Source organism: Mus caroli, chromosome 15, assembly GCF_900094665.2.
Source record: "Mus caroli chromosome 15, CAROLI_EIJ_v1.1, whole genome shotgun sequence".
Lineage (NCBI taxonomy): Eukaryota > Metazoa > Chordata > Mammalia > Rodentia > Muridae > Mus > Mus caroli.
In genome coordinates, this window is record NC_034584.1 from 84991449 (window position 1) to 85003854 (window position 12406).

The window sequence follows — 12406 nt, forward strand, 5'->3', positions numbered from 1 at the left end:
CTTCCAAGAAATATGTTTTTTATACACCGCCTGAGAGAAGTGTCTGGCAGTGACAGGCAAGAGTCTCCTAAACAACCCTTTCTTTCATTGATTTTTTTTTTCATTTCTATTTCATTAATTTTGTCTGTAGGTTTTTATTATTTCTTCTCATTGACTCCTTTGGGCTGTTGTTTATTCTTGCTTTTCCAAGTCCTTTCAGTACAGTATTAACTTCTTCAATATACTCTTTCCAGTTTTTTGATGTAGGTTCTCGGTGCTGTGAACAGTTTCTTAGTACTGACTTTTCATTGTATCCCACAGATTCTGGTAGGTTGTGCTTTCATTTTTATTAAAATTTATTAAAATTTCTTTTGTAATTTTTTCCTTGACTTGGTTTCCATCCAGTAGTCTGCTGTTTATTTTCTGTGAGTTTTGTACCTTCTGAAATTTCTATTTTTGATAACTAGATTTGCTTCTTGGTAGTCAGATAGTATGCAAAGTGTTATTTCCATTTTTCCAAATTTTTGAGACTTGCTTCATGTCTTACTGTGTGACTGAGTTTGAAGAAAGTCCCATGGGATGCTATTCTAACATTTTGATGGAATGTAAATATCTGTGATGTCCATTGTTATTTATGATGTCATTCAGCACCAGAGATTTTCTATTTAGTTTTGGTCTGGATGATCTGTCTTTTGGTGGGAATGAAGTCTCCCTCTATTCCTGTGTTGGTAGTCAGTCTGTAAATTTAGATCTAATATTGGTTTTACAAGACTGTGTGCTGTTGTATCTGGCACATACATGTTTAGAATTCTATTATGCTCTAGTTGATTTTTCATTTAATGATGATGAAATATCCTTCTCTGTCTATCAGAGACTATTCCTTCTCTTGTTCTTCTCTGCCTTATTCTTCTGGTTTTAGCTTGATGTCTATAATGATATTAGAACAGATACACCTGTTTGCTTCTTTGTTCCATTTGCTTGGAATACCTTTTTACATCCTTTACCCTAAGGTACTGTGTATCATTGATGGTGAAGTGTGTTTCCTAGAGGGAGCAAAAACATAGATCCATTTTCCCACCCATTCTGTGTCATTTTATTTGGTATTTGAGACCGCCAATGCTGTGAGCTATTACTGAATAATTTTAATTTCTTTTACTTTGTCGTTGATTTCTTAGAATTCCTTTGGTTAACTGTTGTGGGATTATATTTTTCTTGTGCTCTCTAGCGTATGCTTAATCTTCCTTTCAGACAGAAGTATTTCTTCTAGTGTCCTATGAAGGAATGATTTTCGAACACAAATTTCTTTTTTTTTAAATTGGATATTTTATTTATTTACATTTCAAATGTTATCCCATTTCCTGGTTTCCCCTCCACAAGTCCCCTATTCCAAACATCTTTCCTTGCTTCTGTGAGGGTGTTTCCCCACCCACCTACCTACTCCCACCTCACCACCCTAGCATTCCTCTACACTGGTGTATTGAGCCTTCACAGGACCAAGGGCTTCCCCTCTCATTGATGTGAGATAAAGCAAGCCATCCTCTGCTACATATGCAGCTGGAGCCCTGGGTCCCTCCCTATGCACTCTTTGGTTTAGCCCCTGGGAACTTTGGGGGTCTGGTTGGTTGATACTGTTGTTCTTCCTATGCATTGCAAACCCCTTCAGCTCCTACAGTCATCCCCCTAACTCCTTCATTGGGGTCTCCATGCTCAGTCCGATGGTTGGCTGCAAGCATCCGCATTGTATTGGTCAGACTCTGGCAGAGCCTCTCAGGAGATGGCTATATCAGGCTCCTGTCAGCAGGCACTTCTTGGCATCAGCAATAGGAACACAGATTTTCTAAATCTGTCTTTATGATGGAACATTTTTTCACTCTCCTTTTATCATGACTGATCATTTCTCTGGTTATGATAGTTTGGACTGGCAGACCATCCGTCCAGGTCCACCTGGCCTTCCAAGTTTCTACTGAACACACAGGTGTTATTCTGATGATTCGACCATTTTATGGGATGCATACAGTCAAACACATAGCCCTAATTAAACTTAGTGGCTCACAAAACAAAGCAAATAGAAGATGAATGTGTGTGTGTGTGTGTGTGTGTGTGTGTGTGTGTGTGTGAGAGAGAGAGAGAGAGAGAGAGAGAGAGAGAGAGAGAGAGAGAGAGAGAGAGAGAGAGAGAGAGAGAGAGAGAGAGAGGTTGAGAGGTAGGGAGGTAAGAAGTGAGATTGGTCACTGTGCAGTTCATACCTATACAGAATTATCTATCTATGATTATCTATGGACGAATTCAATAAATATTTTTTGTTGTTTTTTTTTGAGACAGGGTTTCTCAGTGTACCCTGGCTGTCCTGGAACTCACTCTGTAGACCAGGCTGGCCTCAAACTCAGAAATCCACTGCCTCTGTCTCCCAAGTACTGGGATTAAAGGCGTGCGCCACCACTTACTGCCCAGCTAATTTTTTAAAAAACGTATAAAAATTTTCAAAAACCTGCCAGAAAATTTTGCTGTCAGTATCACATTCATTTAAATATGCTTGAATATATTCTCATGTTTGAGTTATATTTTACAGAAAAGCACACACAAGTCTTCCATACAATGGTGTTTAAAATTAGACTGACTATTTATAAATATGAAATAAGCCAAAATCTAATCTTAACTGAAGCTAATAAACATGCTGATAGAGATACCCAAGCACCCACCCTGGCCCCTGGGGTGAGGGTGGGGAAGCAGGCTTCACTATGATCAACAAATATGTGACAGAGAGATGGGGAGGCAACATTGTTGGAGTAGTAGATGCCAGAGGCCTTGAACCAGACCAATGACTCATTGCGATGAACATTTGCGGGCAAAATTGGGCAAAGTCGTTTGCTACAGGACACACCACAGCTCCTAAAGTCATTATGATGAAGACACAGGAAAGGCAGAGGAACAGAGGGTGCAAGTATGGGTGAAACTGGAGATGGGACAGCTGTGACTGGTGTGATGTGTGTCAGCTGTCTCACCCCACTGCTGTCATGCCTTCACCATCATGATGGACTGTACCCTAGAACTGCAGGCCAAAAGGAAGCCTTCCTCATGTTGTTTTTGTCAGGACAGTGAAAAAAGTAATCAATAAGTTTGGTGTCTGCTTCTTTTTCCATGGAGGCTGTGCTGATTTTGTCACTGACAACCACATTGCCTGTATGGCTTCAGTAGTGTGACCTCACCCATAGCTGGCATTTTGAAATCACTTAATGCTTTTACCTGCTACTTTCTCTGCTACTTTCTGACTCATTCACTCACTCACTCACTCACCCACTCACCCACTCACCCACTCACCCACTCACCCACTCACCCACTCACCCACTCACTCACTCACCCACTCACTCACTCACTCACCCATTCACTCACTCACTGACAGCTCTTTCCACCAAGTCTCATGAACAGGACCTTAGAAGTCAGATCGTGTTTTCCCTTCTTAAAGTTTAGAATCTGCTTTTGATTATGAAAAATCATCCTGATGTATTTGTGCTGGGTTTTGGGAGCCTTTATTGCCTTAACTCGAAGCCAATTGAGAGACAGAGAGCTCTCTGTGCTTCCCATTTCCCAAGGACAAACAGCATGGGGTGGTTAACCTGGTGTTGGATTTGTGATAATGACGTGTGCTGAAATTAAAGTTGTTGCAATTTTCAGTCCGTGTTTATTCTCACATAGCATTTTAACATCTGTTAAGAACAGGTCGGTGGAATTGTTGAGGAGGGTTTAATGGCAACACCTGTTACTAGAAGGAAGCAGATGTTCCTTTAACTTGATGGTGAATCTGGAAAGAAGCAGATGCATTCAAAGGCTATGATTTAGGAGGCAAGAGAAGCAGGTTGGTTTTTGTTTTTGTTTTTGTTTTTGTTTTTGTTTTTGTTTTGTTTTGTTTTGTGAATGGGATGACAATGATAACTCCTTGGCACAGCTGCTGTACATAGGGAAATAAGTAGTTCTTAGAGAGAAGGGGCTATGTACGGAAGGACTGATGGCTAAAGTGAGGTGTTAGTGGAATTGAAGGATCTGTCAATGGCCATCCAGGAGGAGAGAAGAAGGGGTATATTTGTCATACATGTTCACAGAGCAGGGAATGCTTGAGACACCAGTTGTAGAGAAAGGAAGAACAGAGGAGAAAATAAATGTGGTAGTATTGACCTGTGGTCCTGGGAGTTCCTTAGAGATTGATCATCCTGAGTTTGTAGTGACCTAAGGAGGTCTTGCCTCAACAGCACCCAGCTGCTACTGTGAGAGTAAAAGGAGAAGCCATCCTCTGGGTCGTGGCTGTCTGGACTTTTGCCTGGTGGGTTTGGTCAGTAGCACGTTTGAGGTAGTACTGTTAGTCAAACTATGTTAAATAAGAGATTGAAACCACCCAAGGTGGTGTGTGCCTGTAATCCCGGCACTTGGGAGGCTGACGAAGAAGGATTGTGGGCTTAACTCCGGGCTGGGCTACATAGTAATATATTGTTCCAAAAAATTAAAAATAAAAACAAAACAACAACAAGCATGCAAAACAAAAAACAAAACCCCAAAATGATAATGTGCCAAAGTCCAATTTTCTATCTGATTACAAAGAGAAAGTAGGCAGTAAATAGGTACATACTCCAGAGATCCTCCGGAAAAGGAACTTTCACTTGAGAAAGTAAGAGAAAGGAGATGGTCTGTATTCAGATAGCTTCTCCTTTCCTCTTTAAGCATCTTCCCCTACTCTTGCAACCTCAACCACATGGGGACATTTCCTAGTCCCATCCTTATCTTTTTTTCTTCCACCTCCCCAAGTCCATTTCTCCTTTTATACCCTCTCTTCATGTGCAGAGTGTGTAGAAGATATAACTGTGAAGTGGACACACTAACATTGTTAGGGTCCCTGGAAGAGATTCAGCTCTTCGTAGTTGTTGTTTTACATAGAATATCAAAATTCTGTTCCAGATAAAACAAAACCATCCAACTGCAGGAATGCATCTGGCTTGCACTCATAAAGGAAAGTTAGAGAGACACAGGTGAACAAGAGAAGTGAAAGCAGGCTCCCTGAGGGAGCCTGAGGGAGCCTTCTAATTCTCAGAACATATTGTGAGGAGAAATGAGGAAAGGGTTGAAGAACTATGAGGGGTGGTTCTGATGCTCTGATTGGGAGTCAATATGTGAACACTGAAGGCCCTGTTCCCCAATGGGTTCTTGGTTGATTAATAAAGATGCTATCAGCCAATGGCTGGGTGGAATAGGTGGGACTTGCAGGTTACTGCAGGCAGGCTTGCAGATGCAAGAGGAGGAAAGAAACCATGCTTCCAAGGGAGAGAGCGAGCCACCAGCCATGTGAGGTCTCAGACGGAGTGGCGATTGGCTGCTTTCCCCATTGGACCTGGGTTAGCAGGCAGAATATTAAAAACATAACGAAGCTGAGGGTAGATTTAGAGTGTTGAGCTGGGAGTGAAGATAAGGGCACGTTAGATGAGGGAGACTTAGAAGTGTCCAGCCATTGAGCTAAAAAGCATATTAAAATAAGGTAATGTGTATATGTGTCTTTCATCTATGGATTGAAGGGATCTAGGGCTGCAGCTCCACCCAGAGCTTAAAGTGGGTTAGTAGAAACTATACACTACAAGGAACAGAGTAGAATATCTAAACAAGGTAGTGGTGGAAAGTGGAAGACCCAGGTACCATATAAAATATCAAAGCCAAGTGGGTTAGCAGACTTCCAGTCTTAGGCTCCTCACATCCTAAAGAGATGAAGGTGTTGCTTTCTCTTTCTCTGTATCTTGGTTTCCTGACTCTCCTGGATGTTTGATTCTTTGTACTAGCCACAGAATGGGCTCTGCAGTCTCCTAGACAATCCTCTTTATGTCTGGACTCTTGAGCAACAACAAAGAAAGCGGCTTTATATCCTTGGCTTGTACCCTATCTTTTTCTCTTCTACTCCATACACTTATTCATTCAGTCTTTCCATCATTATTTACTCTACAAACATAAGGGCATGACACACATACATTGACTCTGTCCTCCAGCAACTCACGGTTGGGCTATTTCAATCCAAAAGGATTTCTAGCTGCCCAGAATTAGTCGTGACTTCATAAAACACAACAATCAGAATGATTCTGATTAGACTTCTTTAACATTAGTCATCCCAGTATTTATTGGGAATAGTCATAAGCACCCTCTCCTAGCACTCTGTAAGTATTGATATATTTAATCCTCACATCTAAAGAGTCTAAAACCCAAGGCACAGAAAATCTAGCTCAGTAGCATGCGCAGCCTGGGGTTACTAAAGGATAGGATCAACCAAGCATCTGGCCAGAGGCAGGGGAGAGAGCTGTGTTTCCAGTGTGCTCAACTGTAAGTTAAATGTATTTCTACTTTAACTTATAGTCATTGGGAGTTAGCCATCATTGTTCAGATGGCATTACACTGTATGTAAATATTAAGAAGGTAGAAAATTGTCCACGTCTCTGATTTCTCTCACAGAGACTTCTTAGATGGTCAGTGGGATCCATAAAAATACAGAATATATAGATCCTTGGACCTTGTCCTCATGGACATAAGGAATGTTGAGAACCACTCAATGAAGCAGAGAGAAGAATGTGCACTTTGGGATTTGGGAAGTGGGGGAGGAGAAAGAATGCAAGTGGAACTAAGTAATTTAAATAAAGTAGTTAATATTTTATTGTATTGTTGCAGTTTTAGTATATGTGCTGCTGAAGTGAGCAAAAACATGTATAGTACCTTTATAAAAGCATCCCATTGGAAAAAATATAAGCAGTGGACTGATTCTTCAAGTAGAGAAGAGGAGACAAAGTAGTGGAAGCAAACAGCACAAAACACCGAGAGCCCCAGTTTTCTGTTGACAAAAAGGAAGAGTGAACATTAGCATTTTATTTACTGGAGTTTAGCCCATAGGATGTGTGTGTGTGAGAGGGGAAAGCGTGAACTCTCTCCCTCACTCAGGATATATTCATCCTCACCTTCATTTTCATGCTTTTGCTTGTTTACTTTATTGCCACATTTCAGTTCAATCAGCTTTTCATACCCCATTGAATAAGCACTTTTTAAGTGTCTCCCACCTGGTCTGTGTTTTTCTATGTGTGATGAATACTTCAGTTGATAATCATTTGTGTGTCATCTAAGAAGAGGAAGTGGGAGGCAGAAGCAAATGAGTTACCTTTTTTTTTGAAGGGTTGGTCACTGAGGTCCCATAGACCGCCAAATGGTACAGGCCAAACATGCCAGTGAGCAGAGCCAGTGGCCTGTGAGTTGCTTGGCAATTTAGGATGTTCACATAAGATTTACCTTGAATATGTTGCATCTATTCACACAAATGTTCCTTAGAATAACACACTATTATAAAGTTTATGGGAATCTAAGGAGATATTGGAAATGGATAGCTGTTGGGAGAAGGAGAGTCAGTCTGCTTAAAGATGTGGTCCCTAGTATGTTGACCACACTCCAGTAGAAGACCACACACCCAAGAGCATGTGGACATACAAACTGTAGCTGATAGTTAAAAAATGCAGAAAGTTGGGAGGTAAGAAGGGGGAGATGAAGAAAGGGTACCTGGGAGGTAAGGAAGGGTGGGTGGGGGTGTATGAAGGGGACTGGGAGAGGGGTAAAGATGATGAGAATACATTGTATGAAGTTCTCAAAGATCTAATAAAAATGAGAAAAAAGGTGTTAGACATACCAGTTAAGAAAGAATGCAAAGGCTAAATGAAAATAGTACATTACATTAAGAAAAAAAAAACTGGTTGATTTGTTGACAAGGGACTGGTTGACAGACTATTTTAGATGTAATAAGCTAGTGATTAAGTGACTTAATTATTAGAAAATGTATGTTGGTAAATGAATGAAAGCCTTCTGCAATGAGGGCATAAAAGAAAAAGCATATAAAAAGAATTTTAGATCTCTGAAATTAGAATATGATTTTGAAACATGAAAATTCTGAGAGAAGGACATTCTTAGATGAAAAAAATATAAGTAGTACATAAAATAAATGAATGGTAATCTGAGAGAAAATAACACCAAGCATGCCTGACCAAGGAAACAAGGAACAGAGGAATAGAAGAGGAATAACGAGGTTATCTACTGAAAAGGAGAGGAGATCGGTTGAGGCTCAAGCATCATGGACCTTGAAGACCACGAAACATCTTCTATTTTCTAAAAATTTCTTTAAGCAGAGACTTGGAAAGACATTTCTCCAAGGATTTTATACAAGTGGGAAATAGTGTACCCCAAATGTTAAGCATCCATGTGTCTTAGAATGGCTGTTTTTTTTAAAAAAAAAGCCAAAAAACCAGCCAGTACTGGAAAAGCTGTGGGGGAGATTCGAAGCTCTATGCATTCCTCATGAGAATGTTAAATTCTGCAGTTCCATGAAGGCATGAATCTGAAGGTACTTGGCAGTGCTTCCCAAGAGCCAAAGGGAAGAAGCAACCCAAAAGCAAAATATGTTGTCAGGTCCCTAATCCATAAGGGATAGATCCTGTAACGTGGTACGCTCTGAGTGAGTCTCAAGACCATTACACTAAGTGAAACAAGTTAAGTGAGACGTGACAAATAGTGTGTATCCCACTTAGTGTAGTCAAAGCCACAGAGACACAGAGGAAATGGTGGCTGTACTGGATAGCTTTTCTGAATCTGATAGGAATTGTAGTCACCTGGGAAGAAGGAAGCTCAACTGAGGAATCCCCTCGTTGATGGAGGAGGTCCCAGACCACTCCAAGGAATGTCCTGAGCTGTCTAAGAAAAGTAGCTGAGTAAACCAGAGGCAGCAAGCAAGGAGACAGCATTCCTCCATGGTCTTCGCTTAATCTCCTGCCTTAGCTTCCATCAATAATAGACTGTAACCGGGAAGAAAAAAAAAACCCTTCCTTCCTCCTAGTTGGTTTTGGTTAATGAATTAATATCTGTGTAGGCAATGCTTTGCACCTCCTTAGTAAACCACAGTTCCCGACTTCCTTCTGATCAATAATCTCTGTTTTTCAGATTTAGTAGGCTTTAAGCTTAGAAACGAGGTCATATTCATTCCTAGAGTTCAGCACCGTACCTGGCATGATAATTAATGGAAAATTATTATTTAAATAACTATTTGGGAAATGTTATGCAGTTTTGTTTTGTTTTGTTTTTGAGATAGGATCTTACCCTGTAGCCCTGGCTAGCCAAGGTCCTATTGTGGAGCCTGTTAGCACTCTGTCTGAACTCTACTCCTCAGATACCTGACAACAGCCAGGTATGCTCCACCCCACAGTTACCTGGCTGTTGCCAGGTAGGCCTGACCCATTATAAAAGGGGTTGCTTGTTCCCTCCTCCCTCTGCCTTCTTGGTCTCTTGCTTTCTTGCTCCCGCTCTGTCTTCTTACCCTGTCCCCTTGCCCCTTCCCCATTCCCTTCCCCCCTCTTTCCATGTGCTCATGGTCAGCCTCTACTCCTCTATTCTCATTCTCTCTCTCTCTGTCTGTCTCTCTCTCTCTCTGTCTCTACTACCCTCTTAACTCCCTCCCCATGTCCTGAATAAACTCTATTCTATTCTATACAGTCATCATGTGACTGGTCCCTCAGGAGGAAGGGATGTCTCAGCATGGGTCCTCAGAGGCGCCTGCTTCCTCCATCCCTCACCACACCTCCATAGAACATATCTCTCCAACCCCCCTTAGCTTTACATGAACACATCAGAACCCAGGATGTCCTCAGATTTATGGTGATCCTCCTGCCTCTGCCTAAATGATAGAACCATGTGTGAGGCACCAGCACACAGTGTGTAATTAAGGTATATGTAGTCACCTACCCAAAAGTTACTCTTAATACAGAAAGAAGGCCCTTGACATCACTGAGGTAACTTGTAACTCCTCTGAAAAACCAAGGATTTTTCATGGTGATTAAAGAATTCATCATGAATCTTGTCCTAGTTATTTTTCTATTGCTGCGAGAAGACACCAGGACCAAGGTAAACTCATAAATGGAAGTGTTTGGTTAGGGGGTTGCTTACAGTTTCGGAGATGAGTCTGTAATCATCACCGGGGGAAGCATGGTATCACGTAGGCAGGAAAGCAGGAGCTGGAGCAGCGAGTAAGGACTTAAAGGTCTTATCAGATGAGACTAGGCCTTGTGTGTGGGCTTTTTCAACCTTTAAGCCCGCCCCCAGTGAGACGACTCCCAATCCTTCCAATACTGACACCAACAAGGAACCAAACATCCAAACCTAAGAACTTCAAGTCCTGGCACATGGACTGCAGAGAGGACCATCATGTATTCTCCTCCAGCTTCAGAGTAATGCTCACCACTAAAACATTTCTCGTGTTCTCCTTCATCAGCACAGCTCAAGCTGATTGGAGAACAATTGCTTCTGAAGTTTCTGCCGTAAATGGTGAGATCCCTTTGCACCAGGCAGTACGAAAACTCAACAGAAGTGAAGGGGATATGTGTCTATGATTTTAAAAACATACATCCACCTGCACACTTTCATGTGGCAATATTTAAAGGTCACATGCAGACTCTCAGTCACTATACCTGGAGCAGCAGCTCCGTGATATACCGGGTGTGGGGAAAGCACTCTAGGCTCAACCAGGGACATTGTGGTCACTGAGTAATTATATCAGAGGCATCTCTTTAAACAAATAATTTAATACCTGTTGCCACATTTATCATGTCTTAAAGCACATAACTTCCTCAGGGTTCCAATGTATAACAAGCTCTTTTGGCTTACACAGTCAAAGACCTATTCCAAACATGGAGATAAGCTACATCGTTCACAAATACACGCTTCTACTTGGAATTAATGCCCCAAAGGAAAAAAAAAAACCAATACATTTGTTTATACTTTTATTGACACACCGAAATTTGGGACAAAAGTCAAATTACTATCGAAGGGAAACCCCTTCCTGTGTAAACATAGGGTAAATCGGGTTGGTTTTCAAGTAAGATCGTCAACCTTGTGATTCAAGAGGATTTTAGCGATTATCTTGTCTCTAAGGGTGAACACGGCGTCAGACTCATGACGGCATCAGACTCATGCTTGGCATACCACAGCATGCTGCAGAAATAGGATGTCACAATGCAGGTTATGAGCTATCCCCCCAAAGTAATCAAGCTCCACAAATGTACGCCTTTTCTGAGGAAAAGATAAGTAGTTTGGTAGCCAGAGCTATACTTCATTTTCCTTGTTATTCTTTGTCCTAGTCATAGAAGATATCTCTCAGTGGTCTTTATGTTCTCACAGGGATGCCTGTGAGAATATCAGCTCTGGTCTCCTGTGGGGCCACTTTGGAAAGAGTCGGATTGTACACAACACAAATTCACATCACATTCTCCCTCTAAAACAGAGGGTATTTGGTCTCAGAAAAAGCAACTCAGAAAATCAGTAGTCACCAAAAAGCTACTGGAAAACAGATAGTTTGTCCTGAAATCTTTACCATTTAAATTTCATGACTAGAGTTTAAGTATAGAATTTCAAACATCTTTAAACCACTGTGTAATGAGTTTTATTTATTCCACCTCAGCTCATTGGTAAAATCTATTAAGTAAGGTCTAATTATAAATCTAGTTTTGATGTTGGCACCCTTTGCAAAGCTTAAAAATGTAAGATATCAGGTCTTACATGGTTTAATTTTAAGTTATGAAAAAGCGTAATTTCAAATGTGAACTTTTAATTTTCCTCTTGTGCCTTTCAGAGCTAAGGTAAGACATTTGCTTCAAATGTTTCCCCTTTAGCAATATAACCTGGGTAGCTGCTAACATGGTTGTTAAAGATTAGTGAATTGTTTTTTAAAAAAAATCAAGTGTCAATTTCTGGTTCTATACTTTTGCTAAACAAAATATTTAATTCTTCTCCCACGTTTTTAGTAAGAAGTAGTAGTAACAGACAAATAAAAAAGTACTGACTGTGACCTCATATTGTATTGCTTCATGTAAGGTGGATACATTTATTGGTAACTCAAATTACATACAATTTGTGGAATTTAAAATGTGGAAATGCGATAATTTCTTACAACAATCACTGTGAATGACTTCCAGGTAGTCTGTCTCGCAAACAGTCTATTTCAAGTTATCGTCGGCTAAAGTGCTGCCTAAATACATAAACAAAATCTTATGCCCCTAAAACTATTCATCTCAGGGTTTTACATACCTCACCATAGCCTGAGAGAGGATGACATTAAAGCATCCGTTATGGCTCTGAACTTCAGATGTGCTCTATTTCATATGACATACTCATATAGGTTTTCTCTCGTCATGTTCAGTAGTATGAAGCTTCAATGCACTGCCCTTCTGAGTGCCGAGACTGCAGACACTTCAGCATTGGGTGGATATACATAGGCTGAGGTGTGATGTCGTTCTTGATTGATTTTTAAGTCAAAGACTGATGACCACTGCATTTGCGACTTGTTTTTATTTCTGGCAAACAGTAATAAGTAATAATAACATGAACATTA